The following is a 12,057-nucleotide window of genomic DNA, read 5'->3' as shown; positions in this document are numbered from 1 at the left end:
GCGAAAGGCAAAACATTGAATAAACTAAACATGACTAGCTTTAATCAGCTTTATTGCCAAAGGAAATTTGCTAAACAAGAATTATGCAATACTGAAGAATTTCCATGAATTTATTCATTCAAGCCGACTTGGATGAACCTGTGAGTTGCATATCAATTGCCCCTGTGAAATGGCCTAAAGAAATGAAAAACGTTGATTGTCAAATATAATACATTAAAATTGAGGGATATTTCAGGATCAAAATCACAAGTATTGATTACTCAGAGTTTGTTCTGATGTACCGTACAGAGCCTAAAAACAAGCAAATATTCCCCAAAATAGAAAACTTGCAAAAGCTTCTGTAGACTCTATTTAGTATCTCACAAACTGCCGCGTATTATCTTCAACCACCCTTCCATAAGGGTTGCTTTTGCTGAAACTGTGCCTGTTTCCCACAATTCTGTGCCTTTTCCTCCTAAATTTGGAAGCGTTGCTGTCTATCGTCAGATTTACATATGGAGGCTTAGATAAACCAAATGAGGCAGCCACAGCCTGCAGAAGTTAAATGAGCATTGAAATGTAAGCATTGTGAAAAAAGTAGTCTTGCCTCTCTTGCATGCTATTTTGCACGCTTCTCAACTCAGCGTATACCCAATTGCAATCTGAAAGCACTTTTCAAGTGCTTTACAATCTTTTCTGCAGTAGTGAAGAGGTTTTATCCTTTTATGCAATACTTTCATCCTATTATACAATCTGCAGTTTGCCCTTAAGATGGTGATCGAGGTTAATCCAGAAATTGAAACCTCAGGCAACTTCTAGCTAGTCAGAGTTCTTGTGCAGAAAATTTGAACATTCAATAGTGCTTGTAAATATTGGTATTTATAACTATAAACTTAGCTTAACAAGAACCATATAGTAACCGAAACCAAAATCCCAATTCAGGATAAACTTGCATGGATCCAATAGCTTAGAGTCACAATGACTTGGGATGATTAACATGCTGACATTCCACATTTATCTGAAGTACAAAATAATATATTGGAGCTAAGATACCAATATCAGATACCTGTAGATCCAATTGATGAACATTGAAGATATCCTTCATGGAATGTGAGTGATAAGCAAGAATGTAGGATTTATATGCATCTTTAGCTGACTTGTTTAAATAATAGTTGTTTGCAATCAACTTCTCCTGCATGAACCACCACAACACACTTATCAAAGCCCTAAATGAGACAGAGTATGACTGAGGACCTGAATACTGTGTAGGTCCTAATAAGTCATGAAACCTAGCTAAGCAGAATTACCAAATGAGGCTGCACATTTTTCAGCTTCTTTTCATCAAATTCGTATTCTGTGACTGGTACTTTTGCAGCCTGGTATCACATATAAGGACTTTAGTAAGTAATGGTTCGAATCAAAATCAATACAGCACTTTTATAGGGAGTGAACAAGAAGATGAAAGGAGCTATTTCTGAAAGTAACTGGTAATTATTTGCATTGTTGCTTATGAAACCCAATATTTTGTTCCTTTGGATTTTTATACTATCAATTTTCTGAAAGTTTAGAATACTGATGTAAAGCAGTCAATCTAGTGCATGAGGCAAAGAAATTGACCCGCGGGAGGAGAGAGAGGTTGCTTAACTGACTCTCCCATCTCTTCACATATTCTAAAGACGTGAGAAACTAAAAGGATGGGATTTTGGGATCTTCTTAAACCTCAATCTAATATGAACTAAGTTAGCAAAGAGATTCAGGCCAAATTTAGTTTACCTATCTCAAGTCACCCTTGTGGTTGATAAGATTTTAAGGTTTTGGAACAAGTCCTACTAAGAAAATGCTCCCATGTTTATTGGGGCATTCATCAACTGTATTCTAGTTCAACTTCTATAGTAGAATTTAGTAGGAAATATGGTTATAATATGCAGCAACATCTTTAGCTGGCAAAGAAATTGCAGTTCCTCTGGAATCAAGACAAGTAGAGCATTGCCTTTTGCACCTTCCCCACGCACTGTTCGACCAACCCTGTGAATGTATTTCTGTATAAAATGACATAAGAAACTCCAAAGTATTATAAAATAATGAAGCTGCCACAATTAGAACCATTTCAAAGAGTCCTGAACACCTTTGGCTCCTTTGGGGAATCATACTGCACAATCCGATCCTACAAGAAGAAAAAGAAGAATATGCTTAGCAATAATTCCTAATAATACTCTAGTCAACTGCGATGTGCCAGCTGTAGACTCGCAAGCACTCTCTCTCTTTCTCTCTCTCTCTCTGCCCCCCTTCAATAAATGTAGTGTTGAAAATTAGTAGGTGGGCTGAACGTTCAGACATGAGGTGTTGTAGCAAGGGTGAGTAGAGAATCATACCACGGCTGGGATGTCCAGACCATGTTCAGCAACATCTGTACATAACAATATCCCTTTCTCTGCTTTGCGAAAATCGTCCTGAGTGGAGTTTCATTTGTGCTGCTTTTTCTTTCCATAAATATCATGGCAATCAATGCCTATGTACTTGAGAAGATCAGAATAGAACTTTGATAGAATCCCATGAAGAAAAGAAAACCATCACTTTCATTGGTGGATTCCTCTTTAAAAAGGAATAGAGAAGAGTAAATCTCTTTTCACTTGGAATGACACAGTATCCCTGCTTCATACCTTCATTGGTGACCTAAAAGTCCAAATTACGTTAATCTTATTACATCAGTAGTATCCTACAAATGCTGGAGGAAAATCACAAAGTAACTTACCTTCTTCTGTTCATCATCAACACCAATGTAGATGAGGTTCCCCTGAAGGGATAAGCGTGCAAGATCATAAACCTGAAAATTGTGTATTTGTCATTTAAGTCCAGCTAACAGCAAAGACAGAGTTATTGTTGTTCCTTGGCAGCATTCTACAGATAAAAAATAAATAAATGCTTCAAAAATGAGAAAAATTACTTCTGCCCATTCAGTTTTTATCCTTTCATTTCAGCATAGGAAAAGGTGAAGGTAAAATCTTATTTACTTTTGAAGGTACAGAAATTGATGCTTAAATTCTATCCTTAAAACACATAAAAGATGAGACCATGCAAATTATGGCAGTGATTGCAGTTACCTTCATTGTCTGTGTGGCAGAGAAAAGAGATGTTTGCCTTTTTCTGCATTTGAAGTAGCATGTTATCAGTTAAAGATTAGCATAAAGGCTAACACATATATCAGCTAGCTTATACTTAGTCATCTATGCGACTGAAACCAATTTCTTTCAGGACTATCAAAAAGCTCATTTGTAAATAGTTGCTAAAATGGCTGAATAATGAAGTACATGCTATATTCTACCACATCCCGGGTGAATAACTATCTCAAGCAAGTTCAACCAACCAGTAAGTAAAAAATGTTCCTCTAGTCCTTTCTGTCTTGTTCTTTTTTGTTCATTTGTAAACCCATGGACTTAAACTTCTAACTTGATTAAGTGTATGTGGTTCAAGCAATTATACCTGTGGCAGGATATTAACAATTTTCCTTATTTCTTCTTCAAAATTGGCTTCCAATATCCTATCCGCTTCATCAACTATGAGGAACTGCAAGAACAAATCTAATCAAGAAATTAGTATACCCAAAAATCATTAATACATGATAGATAGACAGGTTTCTTAAAAAAAACCTGCAGTTTTCATGCTAAATATGTAGATTTGAATAGCATGCATGTGTTCAGGTTTGACAGTAAAAAATTGAAGATGAAAAAGACTAACAATCATAAAATCATGTTGAAGTCTTCAATGATAACAACAAACCATCCTAAAATCACATAAATATGGGCTATCTGCACATCAAAATTACATGTACTCATCAGTTTCTGGAGCAGCATTGGAGACGTGTAGCCTTGAGACATTGGCTTGTAAACAAATCTAAAGTAATCACAAACTTCTGATACTCAACAACACACAAAGCGTGTGCAACAGTAGGTGCAAATTGCTGTGACACAATTAAGCAATTTTTCAATTCAAAATTCACAGTTGATATCTCATATTTCAAAAAGGTAGTGCATTTTGTAAAGATAAGTCAATATGAATGACAACATCTATTCATATGAATTAGTTGAACCTTTAGATTTCTGTATGTAAAACCCTTTGTATTTTGTAGGTGAGCTAAAAGCCGACCAGGTGTTGCCATTAACAGGTTCACTCATTTTACAAGATGCACCGCCTCTTCCTTCAGTGATGAACGACCCAAACCTCCAATTACCAAGCCAAGAGTCTGTGAATGATACTTGAGAAGCTCTTTTGCAACAGTGTGAGTCTGCTATTCATAGACTAACGGTTAGAAATCAAAAATCTTTTGTGAGGAAAGCCATTAAATTCAAATCTTGGTAAGAGTTTGTTGATTTGGTAGAAAAGTAATGCTAAAGTGGATTTGATGAACAATCAATTTGCTGATTTCCCGCAAAAAACTGGCTTTCTTAATCTTAATTGTTATTCTGCAGTGTGCAGTGTGTTTTACCCAAGTGGTTTTGTTCTAGTGATTGGGTACTATCAGTTACATTGAGAATAAACTAAAGTTGAAACTGTTATTTTCGATTAACTTTAACCTATGTTTAATTTAGGGTACCATAGAAAGAGAGAAACACTATTCAATCATTTCCTAGTTGAACCACCAAAAAAAAAAAGGGATACGAGAGATTCGAAGCTGATAGCTAGAAAATGATAATCAGAAAGAACTGTGGTCTGCCACATAGAGAGATTCAAGTTTCAATTTATTTTCATAGAATAGCCAACTCTCTGGTGGGACATATGACAATTGCACCAGTCCCTCGGTGAGGAGTAAATTGAGTTTGATACAACAACTCCACAGCAGGTATCAAGAAAGCAAGTGTTTTCCCAGATCCTGTTCTTGCAGCTCCTAGAACATCTTTTCCATCTAGAAGGGCCGGAATTTCTCTTGCTTGAATCTTCAATTACAAGAACAAAATAATACAAATTTGAGAGAAGCTTAATTATTTAAAAACTGAAGATCAGAAAGAGAACACATAATGATTTTGAGTAGGGAAGTACAGAAAATGAGAACGTATTGGCTAATACATATATGTAGCCGTCCTTATCCAGATAAACTAAAGACTATTTAAGATGGCCATTAGACAGTGAAATATGGCAACTATGAGACACTCCATCTTTATGGTAAATCCATTGACAACCATGAACTAAATTAGAGATGAGATAAAGATAAATCTCAAGTGCTAGTTTGCTAGCAAACTATTCATGTAACACTTTATCATCCAACGCCAATCCCTCCACAAAAACAAGCCAAATACACAAACCTGCTCTGTTTAGTCAATCGTCTTTCCTCATTCACCATATTCAAAAGTACAGGGCTGCAATACATTTTGTGCCTGTGCCATCAATCTTAACCAGTGCCCAATTTTTTTAAAGTATTTTTTTAACACTAGACCCCAGTTTCAGTCTGAATTCGGCAAAAATATTTTAATTCTAGCACTAGTTGTGTTATGTACAGAAACGAAACCAAATATATAAATCAGCCCTGATCAATTAATCTTCTTTACTCATTCACCAAAGTATTGGAGATAATGTATATCGTTGTAACTGAGTTTGTTATTAGTTTGAATTGGTAAATAGATATCCTTAGATATCCTTATCAGTTAGGCTTTATCCTTAGCTGTATTTGTATTCAAATAAGATCAGTAGTTATCAGTAGCGAGATTGGAGGTTTTGGGCTGTATGTATATATCCCTTGACGGATGCCTAATGAAAAACATCTTCTTCCTCTGAAATCTTTTTCATGGTATCAGAGCAAGAAACCTCTGTCAACTGAAAAAAACATGGAAGGAGATGGAAAGAAAATAGTGTCGTCATACACCTTGTATGCCAATGATAATCCTGGAAATATAATCACCCAGGTACAATTAAAAGAGGATAATTATGATGAATGGGCTAGAGCAATCCGAACTGCTCTCAGAGCCAAGAAGAAATTCGAATTCATTGATGGAACCATAGCACAGTCAGATGAAGATTCCGATGAATTAGAAGACTGGTGGACAGTGAATTCCATGCTCATATCGTGGATGATGAACACGATTGAGCCAACGGTGCGATCGACTTTGACACACAGGGAGATTGCAAAGAATTTGTGGGAAGACATTAAAGAATGTTTCTCAGTGACTAATGGTGCACGAGTGCAGCAACTGAAGACAGAATTAGCAAATTGCAAACAGCAAGGACTCACCCTTATGAGTTACTATGCTAAATTGAAGCGATTGTGGGAAGAACTAGCGAATTATGATGCGATCTCTACGTGCAAGTGTGGGGATTGTACGTGTAATGTAGCAACTGAAATAACAAAGAAACGAGAAGAAGAAAAACTTCATCAATTTCTGATGGGGTTAGACGATGCATATAGAACAGTGACATCAAACATTTTGAGCACCACTCCATTGCCTAGTGTGAGCAAGGCGTATTCCTTGATGTGCCAAGAAGAAAGGGTTCGAAATATTTCCAAGGAAAAAGAGATCAGCAACGCTTCGTTCAGGCCAAAATAGGAATCAATGATAGAAATGCTGTTTGTAAACACTGCAATCGTGAAAGGGCATGATGCTGAGGGATGTTTTCAGCTGATTGGATATCCCGATTGGTGGGGTGATCGACCTAAAATGTCTGGTTCGGGTCGAGGAAGACAGACTGGAGGCAGAGGACGTGGCAAGATGTCAGGAAGAGGACGAAATGGGGCACGAGTTAATGCAGCTCAAGTAATTGAAGAATCCACTGCTGCAACAAAGGATTTTGCTACTCCTAAAGGACTGACAAATGAACAATGGGCAGCAGTTATGAGTCTGTTGAACGCTTGCAACTCAGAATCAGGGAGTAATGAGAAGATGACTGGTAAGGAAAACTTTATCTGGATAATTGATTCCGGCGCTACACAGCATATGACAGGAAATTCGAGCTGTCTATCCAGCTTGAACCAGATATTAGGCTGTCCAATTGGCTTGCCTAATGGAGAACAGGTGTTGGCATTGCAAAAAGGATCAATTCGGATGGGACAAAATATTCAATTAGACAATGTTCTTCATGCTCTAGGATTACATTGCAATTTAATCTCAGTATCACAATTGGTTGATGACTCAAAATGTAATGTGTTGTTTACTGATAAGCTTTGTTTGATACAGGACCGCACTTCGAGGATGGTGATTGGAGCGGGTGAACGATGCAAGGGGCTTTATTATTTCAAGAAGGAGACGCCAGTCCAAGCACTTCAAACTCGGATGTTGGATTCATGTGATCTTTGACATCGGAGAATGGGGCACCCGTCTTCAACGGTCATAGGTTTAATTTCTAGAATTAAGATTCAATTAGGTTCAAATAAAACTTGTGATGCTTGTTTTAAAGCTAAACAAACGAGAGAAGTATTTTGTTCTAGTGATAATAGAGCTAGTGAAACATTTGAATTGATTCATTGTGACTTGTGGGGACCATATCGAGTCTCTAGTTCTTGTAATGCATCTTATTTTCTTACGATTGTTGATGATTTTTCGAGATGTGTGTGGATATATTTGATGATAGATAAAACTGAAGTTGAAAATATTTTGCCAAAATTTGTTGCTATGGTTCAACGACAATTTGATAAGAATGTCAAGATAGTTAGAAGTGATAATGGCAGTGAGTTCATCAGTTTGAAGGGATATTTTTTTGACAAAGGGATAATACATCAAACTTCATGTGTGGGAACGCCCCAACAGAATGGACGAGTGGAAAGAAAGTATCGACATATACTGAATGTGGCTAGAGCTTTGCGATTTCAGGCCAACTTACCAATCAAATTTTGGGGAGAATGTGTGTTAACTGCTGGATATCTAATTAATCGTACCCCTTCTCAATTACTAGGAGGAAAAACACCTTATGAAATGCTATATGGTCACTTGCCTGATTATCGGTTAATTCGTACATTTGGTTGCTTGTGTTATGCAAAGAACTTGAATCGTGAGAAGGATAAATTTTCCTCTTGAAGCCGTAAATGTATCTTTGTGGGTTATCCTTTTGGACAGAAAGGTTGGCGGTTGTATGATTTAGAAACAAGAAAGTATTTTGTGTCTCGGGATGTTGTATTTTGTGAAGATGAGTTTCCATTTACAGCTGACCACGCACCTGATCATGTTCAAACCTGTAAGCATAATTCAATATCATCTCAAATAGATGATTACCTTGAAGAGGAGGTGAATGGTCAGACAAGAGACAAGGGAAAGGAGCAGCCTGATCATGTTCGTGAAACTCATGAGCATTTAGATTGTGTGCAGAATGACAATGCCGACGTAAGAGAGGGAGGTACAGCAATTGAACCACGAATGGAGAACGTAGAGATAGTAGAAGGTGTGACAGCACTTGGACGTGGACTTCATTCCAAGAAAGTTTCTACAAGGCTGAAGGATTGTGTGACTTATGCAGTTCAAAGTGAAAGCCCCTCTGCAAGTTCAGCCAAACCATCATCATTCTCAGGTATGTCCTATAAATTAGCTCAATATGTTGATTACACGAAATTCTCACCATGTCATCAAGCTTTCTTGGCAGCCATCACAACCAATATTGAGCCAAGATTTTATCATCAAGCAGTTAAAGATATCCGATGGAGAGAAGCTATGCAAAAAGAGATTGATGCACTCAAACAAAATGGCACATGGACTCTCGTTGACTTACCACTAGGGAAGAAAGCAATAGGAAGCAAATGGGTGTACAAAATTAAGTATAATTCTGATGGGACCATTGAACGATACAAGGCACGATTGGTAATTCTTGGCAACAACCAAGTTGAAGGATCGACTACAACGAAACCTTTGCACCAGTAGCAAAATGGTTACGGTCCGCACTTTTCTCTCTGTGGCAGCAGCTAAAGGATGGGGACTTCATCAAATGGATGTTCATAATGCTTTTCTCCATGGAGACTTAGCCGAAGAGGTTTACATGAAACTACCTCCTGGATTTCACACTGACCAGCCCGGAAAGGTGTGTCGCTTGAGGAAGTCACTTTACGGTTTACGACAAGCACCACGTTGTTGGTTTGCAAAATTGGCTAAAGCTTTAAAACGGTATGGTTTTCTTCAATCACAGTCTGATTATTCCCTGTTTACTTTGATGCGAGATGGGATACAGTTGGCTGTGTTAGTATATGTGGATGACCTTATTGTAGATGGAAACAAAACGCATTTGATCAATGAATTCAAATCATACTTGCGCCAGTGTTTTCACATGAAAGATTTAGGTGTTTTGAAGTATTTTTTGGGTGTTGAAGTAGCTCGGAATGCTGAAGGGATTTTCTTGTGTCAGCGACAATATGCTTTAGATATCGTTCATGAAGCAGGATTGTTGGGTGCTAAACCTTCGAAGTTTCCTATGGAGCAAAATCATCATCTCGCTTTAGCCAAGGGTGATTTGCTGCAGGACCCTGAACAATACCAAAGGCTGGTGGGACGATTGATTTACTTGAGCTTAACTCGGCCTGAGTTGTCCTATGGTGTGCATATTTTGGCACAATTTATGCAACAGCCACGGAAAGAGCATTGGGAGGCAACCTTGCGCATAGTCCGATACTTGAAAGGTAGTCCAGGACAAGGCATTTTACTCAAAACTGATTGCAATCTTGAACTGAAAGCTTATTGCGATTCGGATTGGGGAGGTTGTCCATTAACTCGGTGATCACTTACAGGTTATTTCATCTTTCTTGGGAACTCTCTGATTTCATGGAAGACCAAGAAACAACATACGGTCTCTCGCTCCTCTGCTGAAGCAGAATATCACTCTTTGGCTGCAACGGTTTGTGAATTGAAATGGCTAAAAGGTCTGTTATTGTCTTTGGGCATGCATCATGATCAATCTGCTAGAGTATTTTGTGATAGCCAAGCCGCAATGCATATAGCTGCGAATCCTGTCTTTCATGAACGCACCAAACACATCGAAGTTGATTGCCATTTTGTTCGTGATGAACTACAGAAAGGTATGATCAAAACAGTTTATGTTTGAAGCCATGACCAGTTAGCAGACATTCTAACCAAAGCTTTGGGTCGAGCTCAGTTTGAGTTTCTTCTTCGCAAATTGGGCGTTCGCGATTCTCACGCTCCAACTTGAGGGAAGGTATTGGAGATAACGTATATCGTTGTAACTGAGTTTGTTATCAGTTTGAATTGGTAAATAGATATCCTTAGATATCCTTATCAGTTAGGCTTTATCCTTAGCTGTATTTGTATTCAAATAAGATCAGTAGTTATCAGTAGCGAGATTGGAGGTTTGGGCTGTATGTATATATCCCTTGACGGATGCCTAATGAAAAACATCTTCTTCCTCTGAAATCTTTTTCACAAAGCCATCTTTCATTTTTTTGGGATTAAAGCCTCAAAGAACAACAACTTTTACAAATGCAGATAGATAATCTAGCAAAAATAAAAGTTAAGGTTTATCTACCTGAGTCATATACTTGAAACCCATGTCATCGATAGCTTTCGTAGTTGATTCTGCCAATGGCAACGACTTAAACAAATCCATGCTCATAATGCCTGACTCTTTCTTTTGCTCCTTACCCATCTCCTCCACTTGATCCTCACCAAATTCTTCCTCCTTCCCCATATTTTCCAGCTTGGTTTTGCTTTCTCCAGGTTTCTCCTTTGCGTAATGGGGTCTTTTGCGTTTCCGGTTCATCATCTTCATTGCCACAACAGGACCAACTCCATGAATTCGTGCAACTTTGTCTGTGGCCGCTCTTTCCTTCATGATTCCGAGAATACGTATCTATACACATATATGTAGGTTACGCACGGGTGAGGCCTAAGGGGGAAAAAAGAGTTAATGTAATTTACCTCCCTTGAGGTATAAGCAAATTACAAATAAATCCTTGAGGTTTGGAAATATTAAAAAAGGTCACTCGTTATCATATACTATTTGTAACATATGAACCCCTGCCTTTAGTGATTTACTGTTGACGGTTAAAATTTCAGTGATGTCAACGTGAACCTTCATGAAAGCTCCAATTTACGCTTACCCCTAACATTTAATCCTTTCCCTTCCCCTTCCCATCTCCTTCCTCTTTGCTTTCCCTCCTCACTGAAAACCAGCAAAAAATCGCTAAATAAACTAAAAGTACTAGCATCAGGTGTCAAGCCACCGCAACCTTCCTACTCCCATGTCCCTCCATATGTCACCTCAGATTTGAATTCAAAAAAACACTTTTAGACTCAAACTTACTTAGGCCAACTGAAAAAAAAATGCAAATCACAGCTGTTATTATACCAAGAGCCCACATAAAATTCATAGATACTACAAATAATATCTTGTTGGGGCCTTCTAGATCTCCGCTGCCTCATGAATTTGGACGAAGACGCCAGTGAGCAGCATGAGTGCTTTTTGTTCTTTTTTTCGGTTTTCAAAGAGAAGATTAAAGATGGAAAATATGAAAAAAGTGCTTGTAATTAGGATGGAGATATATTAAGGGAGGAGATTTGCATAGTTAGATTAGATTAAAGTTGGATTAGAATACAAATAACGATTAAGGATGGAGGCTTTTTGATGTGAGCACGGGTTTATCAAGTTGAGTTAGATGCGGGCACGCCTAACATGTTTGAAGTTTTCTGGTTAGTGGTGTCCAAAGTCAAGAAATTGTCCCGAAAGTCATTGAAGGTCTTGAGAATGAAAATTGAAAACTTGTTCATCTCATTCAATTAGTGGAAGAGTCAAATGGAGCCATTAGTAGTTTTCACATTTAATACTGGATTTATGTTGATGTTTAAGTCTTGAGTCATTATGTTATTTTTCAGTATTTTAGTATTAATTTAATCATTAATTAGTATTAAAATAATCGGCCAAGTGAAGCCTCAAGTAGAGACGAATTTAGGGTTTCCTTTTCTTGTTAGGTTTTGTATTTTGTTAGTCTTTCTAAAGTCTAATTAAGAAGCTTGTATTTATTTCCAAATTGGATTAGTTTTAGCAGTTTAGCTTTTAGTTATAAATAGGTTTCTTCTATTCTATTGTAAGACAACTTTGAGAGATGATTTAATAAAAGTGAGTTGTTCGCCTTTTATGAAGTTTCTTGATGGAACGTGAGTTTTT

The 12,057-nt window shown here is 37.6% G+C and overlaps 1 pseudogene; it reads right to left on the bottom strand.

The window, feature by feature from the left end:
• Positions 1–351: 351 nt before the first annotated feature.
• Positions 352–10,725, bottom strand: LOC113766467 (annotated as a pseudogene).
• Positions 10,726–12,057: the final 1,332 nt, after the last annotated feature.

The sequence above is a fragment of the Coffea eugenioides genome, chromosome 3, assembly GCF_003713205.1.
Source record: "Coffea eugenioides isolate CCC68of chromosome 3, Ceug_1.0, whole genome shotgun sequence".
Classification (NCBI taxonomy): domain Eukaryota; kingdom Viridiplantae; phylum Streptophyta; class Magnoliopsida; order Gentianales; family Rubiaceae; genus Coffea; species Coffea eugenioides.
The sequence above is the reverse complement of the archived record's forward strand: the minus strand, read 5'-3'. Positions and strand labels throughout refer to the sequence as shown.